This window comes from Pezoporus flaviventris, unplaced genomic scaffold (assembly GCF_033815535.1).
Source record: "Pezoporus flaviventris isolate CSIRO_AGI_PZ_B2104156 unplaced genomic scaffold, CSIRO_AGI_Pfla_v1 ptg000010l, whole genome shotgun sequence".
NCBI classification, from domain to species: domain Eukaryota; kingdom Metazoa; phylum Chordata; class Aves; order Psittaciformes; family Psittacidae; genus Pezoporus; species Pezoporus flaviventris.
The window spans coordinates 3718737-3733885 of NW_026892558.1; the positions used below are offsets into that span (position 1 = coordinate 3718737).

Sequence of the window (15149 nt, forward strand, 5' to 3'; positions counted from 1 at the left end):
AGAAGGCTGCGTGGAGACCTCATAGGAGTCTTCCAGTATCTGAAGGGGGCCTATAAGTGTGCTGGAGAGGGACTCTTCTTTAGGGAATGTAGTTATAGGACAAGGGGTAATGGGTTAAAACTTAAAGAGGGGAATTTCAGATTGGGTATAAGGAAGAATTTCTTTACTGTGAGGGTGGTGAGGAACTGGAATGGATTGCCCAGGGAAGTTGTGAATGCTCCATCCCTGGCAGTGTTCAAGGCCAGGTTGGACAGATGCTTGGGTGACATGGTTTAGTGTGAGGTGTCCCTGCCCATGGCAGGGATGTTGGAACGAGATGATCTTTAGGTCCTTTCCAACCTTAACTATTCTATGATTCTATGTTTCCATGATCAATCTCACATAGCCTTCTGCACCATTTCTAGGCCTTTTACTGTGTTTCTGATGACTTCCCAAGGCTTTGGGAGAACATACGGCTCTTGTTGAACACTCTTCCAGCATGTCTGTCAACAACCTGAAACCAGCACAGGATGATGAGACCATTCTTAATTTCGTAGAATCCCAGAACGGTTTGGGTTGAAAAGGACCTTAAAACTCATCCAGTTCCAACCCCTTGCCACAGGTAGGAACACCTTTCACTAGACCAGGTTGCTCCAAGCCCCATCCAACCTGGCCTTGAATATTGTTAGGGATGGGAATAACTTCCATCTAATGTCTAATCTAAATCTACCCTTTCCTAGTGTCTAAGCATCAATCTCCAGAAAGCACTAATCAAGCACAGATCTCTCTCAAATTTTGCTGCTTTATTTTCACTACACCCTAATAGCTGTTCTCCGTAGCTGAATACTGTAATATGGGAGAAAAAAGGAAGACTTGTGCCTCTGTCTCCCATTTCATATCTCTCACATGGGTACACTCCTGTCAAATTCATTGCAAACAGCACCTGCACCAAAAGGTGGTGCTCTGAGTAAATGGTTATTCATTTCATGGTTGCTGGTTTGGATGTTGTGAAGCGAGTCCTGCCTTCATGGATTTGCACTGTCTGTGTGCACCCTCTAAATTCATTAACAATGACTATAACAGCCAGCAAATGCCACCACAAGTTTTTGTCATGTTTATGAAGAGCCATACCTCTTTTCTTTTTATCCCCAAGCATTTCCTTTTCCCATCTGTAGGTGGTCTAAGTACAGATTTATATGTTTTAACAATCCAAGAACATCTGTAAAAGGTTATGTGATGCCTGGAAACAGAGTAAAGGACAAGCCTGAAAAACAGTCTTCTCAGTACCCTTTCAGGATACCTTGTATTTTGTCAAGCCTCCTGAGCTTTCTTTGGAGAGGTTTAGCAGATCAGCCACTATGCACCAGAATGTATCCAGCACGGAGTAATATTCCTGAAAACAAAACTAATTCCTGCATATAGTGTCTGATACAAAGTGTTAGGCAGGAAACCTCTTTCCTCTGTTCTTGGTGCAGCTGTAGGTGGTTTTTCTTTGGGGAAACTATGTTCAAGGTGAAGAACAAAGTTGAGATGGGCACTGTCTGAGTTTCCTCTGAGAGCTCACCTTGCTCTAACCACACTGATTCCTGGCTATCTTGGGAGCTGAGATGCGATTATAAACCAACAGAATAAATCTAGAGTAAGGTATGGACAATATGCTATTTCATATCTTACTTCATCAGCGTGGTCAGTGAAATATAACAGAAGCTACCTTTCTGCTATTTTGTACACCTTCAGTGAAAGGACTGCAGTGTAAAAGTACTACCTGCACAGATTGCCCTAAAGGTGGCATATGGTTTGCTGTTTTCATAAGGTGCAGATGAATACTGTTTTCCACACAGATTTCAGCAGGACAGGCAGTGCTCATACTGCATGCAAGTAATGGAGGTGGAATAAGTGGCACTTGTCTGTTTTCCTGCATTCCCAGAGTAGCATGTACACAAGCAGTATGCAGTCCTTCCACCAAAATGCTCCAGGCTATAAAATCCCTCTCTGTCTCGCACAAAGAAATGAAAGAGACCTCCACCAACTCTTGTAAATGGCAGACTCCCATCAAACAGGGAGACTAGGAACAGGCCAGAAGATGCTTCTCCTTTTGTACTCCTCAAAATAGGTAAAATGAAGTCAGTAAAGCTAGTTTACTCTTTCTGATGATCCTGAACTTAGAGCAGCAGAAGCAAATAATAGACTGTGTTTTATACAAACTCATGAATTTATGCACACTGAGAGGTATTTCATAACCAAAATTTGAGAAAGTAAACCACAGCAAACAAACACAAAATAGAATGAAATATATAGAGCAGGATTATTCAGCGGTTGTCAATTTGACTTTTGTTTATGGAACCAACATCTTATAGGAATTGCCCAAATCCAGAGAGCTCATGACTATTATTAATGGCATTAAGCATTGCATACTGTACATTGCTGATTATAAAACTGGCATTTTTCCAACCAGTTACCTACTGGAACCGTCATTAGAACATAGGATTAATTCAATTCTTTGGGAAAGAGCTCAGGCAAGTGAGTTTTCAGATGGCAGGATAAAAAAACAAACATCGCATTAAGCAAAATTTTCCTGTTTGTCCAAAGCAAACATCTTTTTTGATTCCTTTGAATTCCTGCAGTTGAAAAGTGAAGGAAAATGTGATTTGGGGTTCAGGCTGTTTTGGGACGTAGCTGACAAACTCATGAAAATGCTATGTCATAGCAAAACTCTCATCACTTCTTTTTCTCTATTTAAATTACGTTACAGATTTCATGTTCATGAAAGGAGATTAAAGATGAAGACAAAGGGTTGTCTTAAAACTTCCAGTCCCACAGAAGGGAAAGCAAATAAAATCCCTTGTTAACATTCTGTCCACTTTCCTCAAAACCTGTGGAGTTTGGCTCTGAATGTTTGGGGTCAGCTGGACTGAATAGCTTGTGGATAGTCAGAAACTGAGTCCACACAGAGCTGACACTGAAACCCAGGTCCAACAAACAAGGGCCAGCCTTGTTGGTGCTTCAGGCTACTGCTGGCTCACATAGGGGAGATGACTCTTACTCTCCCCTCCCCTGCTCATCCAGTGCCAACTTCCATTTTTTTTCCCAGCACAATTAGATAATCAATTACATTAAATGGCAATGATATGACACAGTATCTCCACCCTGTCCAGTTGGGATCACTCTCCTTGTAATATTCTTTCAGCCAACTGCTGAATATCTCCAAGGAAGAGATTTAAGCCAACAAGGTAGCAAAGTGGCTAAACCCCAACTCTCCATGGGCTAGGAGCCCACCCAATGTCTATTCTGGCTTAACTGATGGGCAGGAACTCATTAAGCAGCAGTAACCTGCACAGGGGCCCTCAATTTCATTGCTTTTGTACTTCCAACATCCCTTTGCCTCTGATGTCTGCCCTGTCTACCGCTGCATGTGGGAATTACATTTTCCTATGTGTCTCTGCAAAATGCCTAGCTCTCTGCTGGTGACTCGATCTGTAATACACAGTGACCTTTAGGTCAGCAGAATCATCAGTTTTATTTGCATTAATGTTAAATAGTGTGTACAAAGCAAAAGGAAGCTTGCATATAATATCTTTCTTTTTTTTTTCCTTTTTCCCTGAAAGGTTAAATTAGTATACATGCTATGGAATCTCCATGGTTTTTACTTTATCTGCTACAGAGCTTGAACTTTAGTCTTTTGGTCCAAAGGGAAAAAAATCAATAGTATCATACTGATACACAAGAAACTTTATTAAAGTAGCCATGGGCATCTCTGCAACCTTACCATATCAAGCTGGCTTGCTAATTGGTTTGCAACAGTGTGGTTGCCATGAAAATTACCCGGGTCTGTCTTGTGAAAATCTGGCTCTATAAGCATCAAGAACACAAACAGCCAGGGAAGCAGTCAAAGGTCACTTCCTAGTTGTTGGGAAGGGAAAATGAAGCTTGTTAACATTCTGCTGCTGCTTCTTCTAGGGAATATAAAACCACATCAGTGCTGCAGGGAGCTGTCCTCTGGAGGATTGAACAAAGATGATCAAGCTTCTCTCTGCTCACTTCCACTCACCCATCAGGCTTTCATTGATGGGAAAGCCTAAAAAAGCCTGCCAGAAGTGTCATTTCATACCTGCCTGAGGTCTTTAGTTTGGAGTGATTCTCTTATTTGTCCATCACAACATACTCTCTCTCCCTTTTAGACACTGTATCTCCTCTTTGCTGTGCCTTCTTTTGTTGCTGTGCTAAACCACAGCCAAATTTGAAATGGACTGAGAAAAAACATCAGTGTATTTGGGCAAGAATGAATTAGAACATTGCAGAGATTTTGAAAGAAATGCCAAATATAGATAGAAGGGAGGACAGCCACAGTCTCTAAATACCCCCTGCCATCAAGGTCCAATCCACAAAGAAAGAAATGCTTTGGCTGGCTTCATGGGTTTACAGTTACATCTCTAAGGCAAAAATGTGACTTGAAGGATGATGTTTCCTGAGTGAACCTATGCCACGAAGAAGCTGTGTCAGATCCCAATGCATCTGTGTAAGCAGCAGACACTGCTGAGTAGGTTCAGTCCACATGTAATTAGCTACACAAAATTAATACTGAGTTATCCCTGGTTTGCATCAGAGTTTTTCACAGGATTCAGTGATGGAAAAAAGCCCATGTCATCTTGGTGGACAACAGAAGTGCAAACCTGCAACTTTTTTTCTTCCAGTTCTTTAATTCAGGATGTGAACAAAAGCAGTGACTATGGGGCTGCTCTTTTTGCCAAGAAACTGAGACCTAAGTAGGAGTTTTCTGTTACATGTTCAGTCTTCCATAATGAAAACTTTATTAAGACCAGCTGTAACTCAGACATAAACTGTCGTCCATGGCTTAACACATATCTAATGTAATTTCTAACACACAGAAGATAGCTGTGGTTTACAGCAGCTTTTTGGCCTTGCAAGTGCCTGTTCAGTCTCCTAACCATTTTATCCTAATGATGGGGTCTCGATAGCTTGGGGGCCTTCCCTGTTTGTGTAAACATGGACTGCTAGGATCCCCCTCCCATGACAGGGGGTTTGGAGCCTGGGCATACACAACAGCTCTCTGTAAACCACATTTACTCACACAGAAGTTCTCAAGGTTAAACTGCCTTTAAGGCTGCTGTGTGGCCTTCCTGTAGCAAAAGATCTAGCTCATGGACTTAAATTGAACTAACTGCTTGTGTTGATACAGGACCGTGAACACTACCTCACAAATTCCTGATTGTGTTGCTACTGTTGCTGCAAAAAGATAAGGTAGGCAAATTGTCACAGAAAGTTTGTGTGGGAATCAATCAAGGAATAATGCCAGTATTGCAACTTTTTCTGTTAAATGTTTATTATGAAGATATTTTTTATTTCTCCAGCCATCTCCCTGGGTATGTTTTCATCTTTTCCATACTGTGGTGGAAGGAGGCTAATTGAGGCATACAGCCTCAATTGAGGCATACAGCCATGCAGAATTTTCTGTCTTGGCCAGTTCAAGATATTAAACTTCTAAGAGGACAGTGGATTAGGAAAAATACAAAAGAACTAAGAATATGTGAAATCTGGATTTATGAAATAGGTTTGGAAGAGATGCAGGATTTCAACATGAAGTTTGATGTGCAGTATTTTTCCTTATCATGGAGTGGTTGTGAAAAACTGTGAGAGTCTCATCTATTTGACCAATTCACTTTTCCATTAGCATACCAATAGATCATCTTAAATTTTCAGAAAGAAAAAGAAAAATGAATTTTCTGTTACAAAGAAGAAAAGTAATAATCTGGTTTTAAGGTGAAAAGGTTTTGTTTTGTTGTTCAGGCTTGTTTATTTTTTGTGTTTGGAATGGAGGACATTAGACAGGAAACAAATTGATTCAGAAAGCTGTTGAACTCTACCAATTGCTCAAATCTTTTGAAAATGGTAACGATTTGCAATAGTTTATTGTTATGCTACCAGAGTTTGCTAAAATGACTCTTCCTCCACCTCACACACAGATGCACACAGTTTAAATGCAATATTAAAGATACCCTTGACTAGTAAAGATCCTCTCAAAGTATGCTAATCAAATCCAGCTTTGATTTCATGCTTGCTTTTCTGCTCATCCCAATTGTAAAGTTAAGCTGTAATTAATACATAAGAGGCTAGTGATTATACAGTATTAGGCTGAACATATAGAGTGAACATACAGCATTAGATTTCATTTCAGTAGATCAGACAGTGTAAAGAAATAAGATCAACTCACAAGGTCTGCTATTACCAGGCTTCTAACTTATCTATCTTGGTAACAATCTTGAACTCTTGCGTTGGTCTCTCACTACTGGTGACATCTCTTCCATCTGCTGGTGTGTATGCTTATATGTGTAGGTATAGACTAAATAAATACTATTTTCTTTCTAATTTTGGGGGTATTGAATCTTGAGATACACCAACCAGGGAACCATTAGTATTTCTTTGGAAATGGTCCTGGTAGGTGACTGACATGGCAGAGATGATGTGCCTCTAACAAACAGACCTGCAAGCTCTGCTCCCTCCCTGCCTGCCTGCTCAGGGACAGCCCACAGAAGGGCAGAACGTATAAAAGAATAAGTATCGCAGCATTAGCAAGCACCTTACTGCCAGAGGGTACATAAAAACTAGAGGATTCCCTTCAGATAGCTTGTCAAAGACCTGCTAAAGTCTTCTTTGTATCCCCCTGTCAGCAGGAAAAAAAACCCAAAGCTTTCCAGTCTGAAACACGTAGAACTAGAAGAAAGGACATACAACTCCAGGAAAAGTCCTGGGATTCATCATTCAGCTTTATAGCATGGGAAATAGCACTGACTGTGATAAATAGTGAAAAGCTAAGATGAGAAAAAAGTAGCCTCCTATGATCTTGAAACTACTTGTGGTTTCTCTGGAGCAAATCTGGAGCTATTGTAGAGAAAAGGAACAACAGGCATCCAGATTTTCAAAGTCAACTTGATTTTAAACATAAAAGTTTCAGCAGTTCATCTTTTGAATAGTGGTATGCCTCAAAACATTTTTTATTTAAAAAAAAAAAGTCAAGGAAGAGAAGATTCATTTATAAAGATAACTTTATTCTGCATGTACAATCCAATTCATTTCATTGCAGAACTTCACACGAGTAACCCTGTGCTGAGTGTGGCCGTGCCATGGCTGCGGCATGCCATTTCCATGCACCGTAACAAGATCATATGTGAAAGCCTAAATTATGCAAATGAAAAGGCTCCACTAATACTGTTGAAACATTCCTGGAGTGTACACTTGACAACCTCAAAGTACATTTCACACCACTAATGACTTCATCACTAACACAATTGTCATGAGTCAAGCAGTTTCCATAGCAACGCCCTAGTACAGCTGTTTACCCATATAAAATACTGCACCTACTTAGTTACATATACAGACAGATCACTAGATTCCTAGGTACTGAAATTGAAATAATTCAATTTTCAGTGTCTCTCTTTATGAAGCGATTCTGCCAGCTATAGGTATTAGCATATCAATGTGACTTTGACAGGGTCTGCTGCAAAAGACATATTTTGCAGGCACTTCATGTCAATTAGAGCTCTAACTGTTTCATGGAATAATCATTCCTGCCAGATTAAGGTCAGGCTGCAAGGTAATTTAATTGGTGCCATTTTATCTAGGGGGAAAAAATGCTCTAATAAAGTGCACACACTGTAGCTGCCAGTGAGGATGTGCTATGCGACATGAAAGGGATTGCCTTCCTAAAGTGTATGGGCAAACCATTTAGAGAGAAAGAAATAAGATGGAAACAACTTCAGATGCTTTGTTTCCAACAACATTCCAGTGTGTTTGACCAAGGAGGGAATTTTATTTCACTTGAAGTGGTGCTATTCACAAGGGAGGGAACACTGAAGAAAAATAAATGAGAATCAGGAGAAAAAAAATCCCCTGACTTTATATATGCCTTCTTATCTTCTGTGGAATGATAAACACTTTAACTAAAAATCTGCAAAAATCAAAACAAAGTCTCCTATTCCAAGGGCTGAGATGGATAGGATGCAGTAAGCTGGGCAGGAAAGTCCCTGGCCACCTCCTGGGTAGCGGGAGCTACAGGGTTACTCTTTCCTCCCGTGGAAACTTTCATTAAACAACTTGTTTCATGAGCAGCATGAGTTCAGTTTCCTATGGAGTCAGGTAGTTTATCCCCTAAATTCCTCCTACATATCCATAATTCAGCTTCTCACACTTTTCCAGAGGCCCCATTTCCCCTTCAAGAGGCAGGTCCTGGGGTGTCCAGTTAAAGAGGTGTGACATGGCCATGTGTCAATGTGGGCGTGGGAATACCAGATGCTTAGTCTTTGGGTCTGCTTTCTTCTATACGGAAAACAAAAATAATTCAGAACTTTTTTATTTCTGCATGTCTTTTCACCTTTTTTTTTTTTTTCTTACAAATCTGATTTTCCATGAAGCTGACATGTTTTTCTCTTCTGTCTAAAGCCAGCCAAATTTTTCAGGAGACTGCCAGATGGACAATGTAGAATTCTCCAATATAATACGCTTGTAACATAGGAAGGTGATGAGAAAGGAAAATTTTATCTCTCTATGCACATCTCATGAAGATTTACCTATGACAACCACCTCACAAAAAGAGTCACCACTTTGAATTTACCCTCTTTCATGGAAAAACACGGAGGCGGGGAAAGTATCTGCCTTGTAAGCTGATTACTCCTCATAAGGTTGTCCATGCTCAGCCTTGTAGTCACAACCACACTCTAAATAGCAGTATAGCAAAGATTAGGTTAACTAAAGAATATATGATGTTTATCAAAGGCACAAGGCCAGATTTTCAATGATGTAAACTGTCTCATTTTCACAGACTTCATATACGCTGCAATCACTTAAATAAAGCTGAGGATATTAATCAAATATTGTGGCAGGTTCAAGAACAACAAAGAAAAGTTTAGTTAGATTCTACATAACCCAAAGAGTTTACAATGTGTGTGTAAGGACTCCAAACTAGCTTTTATGCAGCACTTTTTTTATTTTTCATGCAAATAAGCATATTCCTAAATTGCAATTTCAGATAGTAAATTCCTCATCCCTATAATACTTGTTCTTATTCCTATGCTGTTAAATAAAATATTGTGCTTATTATGTTGTGATGTGAAAACCGATCACAATTAACTTAAGTTCAAAAGACAGAGATGAGAACTGAAGTTTTCTTTCTTTTCGAATGAAGAAAATATGATATATAACAGGAAATTCTGCCAAACCAGAAAAAAACTGCAAAATTAAAGTGATGGAAAAAGATCAGATTCTGAACCCTTTGAATTTCTTTATGAATATTTCAAAAGACTCTATTCATTATTACTATTCCCTTTTACTATCCACTCAGGCTTACAGTGGAACTATTTAAAAAAGATATAGGAAAGATTTTTTGTTGCTATAAATATTGTATAAACTAATGAAATTAAGGTCAAGCAAAGGTAGATTATAAATGGAAATGAAAGTTTTTTGTCATTATTATTTTCCTTTAAATATGTCTGCTAGAACATTTTGGTTCAGCATCCCATCCAAATGCATTTGATCTGCCATAAATTATCCATTAAAAACCCCATTAATCCCATTAAAAATGTAGTCTAGCTTCCATCATTTGTTTCAGCCTTGGTCATAAATGCAGGAACAGGGATAGCGGGGTGAAAGGGAGCCACAAAACAACAAATAGTAGAATCATAGAATTGTTTAAGTTGGTAAAGATCTTCAAGATCATTAAGTCCAACTGTTAACCCAGCACTGCCAAGTCCACTATGAAACCATGCCCATAAGTGCCACATCTGCATGTCTTTTAAATATTTCCAGGGACGATGACTCCCCCGCTGCCCTGGGCAGCCTGTTCCAGTGCTTGACAACCCTTTGGGGAATAAATTGTTCCTTATCTCCAGTCTAAACCTCCCCTGGTGCAGTTTGAGGTCACTTTCTTTTGTCCTATTACTTGTTACCTGGGAGAAGAGTCAGACCACCACCTCACTACAACCTCCTTTCATGTAGTTGTAGAGAGCGATAAGGTCCCCCCGAGCCTTCTTTTCTCCAGATTAAAGCCCCACAGTCCCTCAGCGATTCCTCATCACACTTGTGCTCCAGACCCTTCACCAGCTCCATTGCCCTTCTCCGGACCTGCTCCAGCCCCTCAATGTCTCTCTTGCAGTGAGGAGCCCAGAACTGAACACAGGATTCGAAGTATGGCCTCACCACTTCTCAGTACAGAGGGATGATCACTGCCCTGGTACTGCTGGCCACACTATTGCTGATACAGCCCAGGATTCTGTTGGCCTTCTTGGCTGCCTGGGCAGAAGCTGGCTTATGTTCAGCTCCGTCACTCAGTGTTCCAAGTTCAGCAGTAGTCATCATTTTGCTCCTTCTTAGTAGCTGGTGCAGTGCTGTGGTTTTGACTTTCAGCCTGGGAACAACACTGATAACACTGATGTTTTTAGTTGCTACTCAGTAATGTTTACTCTGACCAAGGACTTTGTGAAATCTCATACTCTGCCAGGAAGGAGGGGAAGCTGGGAGGGAACAGACAGGACACCTGACCCAAACTAGCCAAAGGGGTATTCCATACCACAGCATGTCATGCCCAGTATAGAAACTGGGGGCAGTTACCCGGAAAGGCTAGATCGCTGCTCAGCTCTGGCTGAGTATTTGTTGGCGGGTAGTGAGCGGTTGTATTCTCTTCCCCTGTTATTTCCCTTATCATTGTTATTATTGGTGGTAGCAGTAGTGGTCTGTGTTATACCTTATTTACTGGACTGCTCCTATCTCACCCTGTGGGAGTTATGTTCTTTTGATTCTCCTCCCCATCCCTCTGGGAGTGGCAGGAGGAAGAAGTGTGTGGCGGGGGGGGGTGGGGATGAGCAAGCGGCTGCTTGGTTCTGAGTTACTGGCTGGGCTTAAACCATGACAGTTCTTTGTGGCGCCCAATGTCTGGTGCCTACGGCCACATCACCCTGAAAACGCCTGATCTCATCTGATCTCAGAAGCTAAGCAGGGTCGGGCTTGGTTAGTACTTGGGTGGGAGGCTGCCTGGGAATCCTGGGCGCGGTAGGCTTAGAATCAAAAGAACATAACTGCACCAGCTACTAAGAAGGAGAAAAATGACTACTACTGCTGAACCCAGGATACTCAGCAACCCCAGGACTTGTTCTATGAGCTACTTTTCAGTCACTCTTCCCCAGGGCTGGAGCATTGAATGGGGTTGTTGGGGCCAAGTGCAGGACCTGGCACTTCGCCTTGTTGAGCTTCTTACCATTAGCCTCAGCCCATCAATCCAGCCTGTTCGGATAATTCCACAGAGCCTTCCTATCCTTCAGTAGATCGACACTCCCAGCCAGTCTGGTGTCTTAGACTGTAAGTAAGACTGTAAGTCTACAGTCTTACTGATGTTTCACTTCATCCCTTGTTCAGGGCATTGGTAAAGATTAAACAGAACTGCTCCCACTACTGAGCCCTGGGGAACACACACCACTTGTGATCAGCCACCAACTGGGTTTAACTCCATTCACCATCACTCTTTGGGCCCAGTCATCCAGATAGCTTTTCACCCAGTGAAGAGTGCACCCATTCAAGCCATTAGCAGACAGCTTCTCCAGGAGAATGCTGTGGGAAATGGTATCAAAGGCACAGTCTGAGTACACAACATCTACAGCCTTTCCCTCATCCACTAAGAAAGTCATCTTCTCAGGTCAGTCAAGCAGGATCAGCCTTTCATTCACCCCTGAATGGGCCCGATCACCTGGTTGCCCTCCAAGTGCCATGTGCACTCAAGATGATCTACTCCATAACCTTCCCTGGTACAGAGATCAGATGTATCCGATTAAGAGGGAAGCTTTATATTGATGTACTCCTAGATTATGTGTGCAAAACTGTAGCAGATCTCTAAATAAAGCAATTTAAAGGGCACGATTTAGTGACATAAACATAAACTTAGAAATTTGAATCTACATTAGCTAAGCTTATAAGGGCTCCCCCTTGTTTACTTTCAGTCTCTGATCCAAAAAGCCAAAAGAATGGACGCATTACAGAGCCTCTGCAGTTCCCTGATAAGGATGCATACACATAGGTGTCATGTTAGGTTTCTTTATAATTAATTGAGACATGGGGCATCTTTCAGCTCACTTAAACTAGAGTCCAACCCAGATGGAAGTGACTAACTCTGTAGGCTCTACTGATAGTGTCACTCAGACCTTCAGCCTCCTCTGGTGCCAAGTACCATTTAAGGTATCCCAGGGTAGCTAAGACATCCTCAGCTAGCAGGCATAATATGGGACCAATAAGAAAATCATACTCCCCTAAAGTGATAGCTGGAGGGCAGATGAGAAGGACCTCTCAAATGCATATGAACAGACTAGTTAATTAAGACCCTGGTGATACAATGGAAGCTGAGATAGATAAGTCTTCACAGAATTCCTGGTCAAAGCAAAATAGCGTCTTTCATCTGGTCAGCACCACATACACGACAGAGTATGTATATGTACAGAAGTAGAAGGATGGTGAGTCTTACATGTTTCCTACCTGCCTCTCAACATAGGCACTCTGGAGTTTGTAGATTTAATCCAGTTCTGCACATGAAAACTAGGTACAAAATCACCACTAGGTAACCAGTTACATTATCAATAATTTGAAAATGTAAGATGCTTTCTGGTAGGAATGGAAGTTTTGCATTCTAGACAAGATCAGCTGAAACTCTGTATGGTCCTTGCTTCACCCAGACAAATCATAAATCCTTCTGTTGCAACTGACAAGGGAAGCAAAGACTGAGAATGTTCAACGAATATCTTTGCTTTGAACTCACAGGACTCACCTGTTGCTTCTTCCTTGACTGAAAGAAAGAAAGATTTGCCTTTAAAACATCAGGCATGCTTCAGCAGTGGTGAAGCGGTGAAGTGAGCTGTCTGCTTTGATCTGGGTGTTGGGTTCCTAGTCCTTGCATAGCCAATTAGTCCACATCTATAATACAACTCTTTTCATGGGTTTCTTCGTAACCGTCACTAAATCGTGTTGAGAACATCACTCTGGGAGGTGGCTGGCTGAGGCTATGGAAGGTAGCAGTGGGTAAACAGATGGATTTTCTGCTTACTTTATTACAGTCTTTTTTCTATTTTTTTTTTCCTCTTCAGTCCCTTGTGATAGGAATGAACTTGTTCCCCAAGTCCAGAGAGAGATGGGTTCAATGGAATTGATTTAAGGACAAGGAAAAGATCAAAATTGCAGGAGGAATAACTTTTTTTGTTTGGGTAGTCTTATTCTTCTTCTTATTATTATTACTTTTGAAAGATAAGGAAAATTAGAGATGGAAAGTTTTCACATTTGTGAAAATATTTTCTTTCAAAGGTTTTCAGACAACATACAAACTTAGATGACGAAAGCTAATGAAAACTGGGAAAATATTGTCATAAACAGACATCTCTGAAATAAGTTTCTATCTGGCTGAAAGCTACTTTCATTCTTTTTTCTAGTCTTGTTTTGAATGAAGCCACTTTTAGCAATGCAGATCTGGAGACAGTCCTCAGAGTGCTTAATTGCTTTTAGCTTTCTCTTCATCAGGTAAATCAAATCGGATGGGTTTGGACAGGGACACCTGTTTTGCCATGAAAAGGCCTTTTAATCAGCATGCAAAAATTTTTGGCTATACTGTGTTTACATCACACAGAATCCTTACTTAGCCAGCAAAGAAACCCATTATTAGGAAAAAATACATTCTTGACTTCAAGTTTTGAATGCTTGCACACAGCTGCCATGATGCACAGAGGAAAGAAAATAGCTCAGAGCACGTGCAGAGAAAGAATACATCAAGTTATAACCAAGGGAATAAACCTGACATTGGATTTTATGCTTGATTTATTTTTTATTTTTTTTTACAAAAGGAAGAAAACTTGCAAATGTATATCTCTGGAAAAAGGATGTGGTAATGAGTAAGCACAGTGCATTTCCCAGTGGGTGATGAGTAAGCCCAGGGATAGCTGCAGGATGCCATGATGTACTCTGCTGTCACAAAGATTTTACACATAGGCTGGACAACCTGTTCAATAAATCAACATGCATCTATCTTCTGTTTTTTATTTCCCTGTTTCCTATTTGGAAACTCACAGCCGTATTATAATGCATATGCAGTGTCTGTTAACTTGGCATACCCTTTTCATCATTTCCAATCCTGTGTTATCTCTTGGGTGTGAATCAACATTATGTAACATAGCACACATGGTACCATGTGATAATCCCTTTCCTTGCTGGGAAAAGAATAAAAATAAACCCAAACCCCACAAAAGTATATGAACACAAAGGTACACACTTATCCTAGCAATCATATACAGGTTAGACTGGCTACCTAGTATGTTTTCCTCACCTCTCAAATACCCTTATTGATTTCAGTGGGAAATGTTCTTGCCTAACTCATATAGAGTCTGGTCCCTGGGGTAATTAATGGGAAATTTTTTTTTTCTTTTTTCTTAAATCATATCTTGCTTTGAAAGGAGGAATTCCAGTTAACTTAAGTAGTCAGAGCAGAGACTTGCATTAAGCTCTTGTTCATCATTTCTTACTTTCCTATGCAATGCTCTGGTCAGGCTCAAAAAACAAAGTGAATTTTTGAGATCCAAAGGCTAATGTAAACCCAGAGAACATCCACTTGCTGGTCAGAAACTAAAAGTAAAGAGTGAAGCTGTTGATTAGGAAGTTATTTAACTGACCAAGAGTTAGTGGCTAGAGTGGAGTAACAGCAACTTGATCTATGCGCAGCCTGGATCACACACTGTACTGGGAATGGAAGACATCAAGGAAATGCTTAGTTATCAGTAGAAGTTTCCATTATCACTGCCTTCAACAACAGATATCTCCATCATCACCATAAAACGTAGCCTGCAGCTAAAATGTATTGGAAACTATCACTGGGAGAGAAGGGTTGGGGTTCATCTCAGATGAGCCCATCTATAAATGAATGGTTTGTTCACTTGGAAAGACAAATTCAGCAGACTGTGGGCCTCTTCTCACAAACAGTGCAAAAAACAGTGTAACCTGGAATGGAAACTACCAAGACTTCCACTGTCACAGACAAGGCAGGAGTAAAATTGTGCCTCAGAGTGTAATCTTGCCCAGGATGGAAGCATCACTGGAAGATAACAGCCTTTAAATTGCAGATGTGAAATAGCCTCATATTGTCA

The 15149-nt window shown here is 40.8% G+C and overlaps 1 protein-coding gene and 1 pseudogene across 2 annotated transcripts in view; one reads left to right on the forward strand and one right to left on the reverse strand.

Annotated features, from left to right (window-relative positions):
- Positions 1–15149, reverse strand: part of LOC133267886 (urea transporter 2-like) — a 344693-nt gene that overhangs the window by 288301 nt on the left and 41243 nt on the right. The window lies entirely within an intron of this gene.
- Positions 10923–11041, forward strand: LOC133267890 (5S ribosomal RNA; annotated as a pseudogene).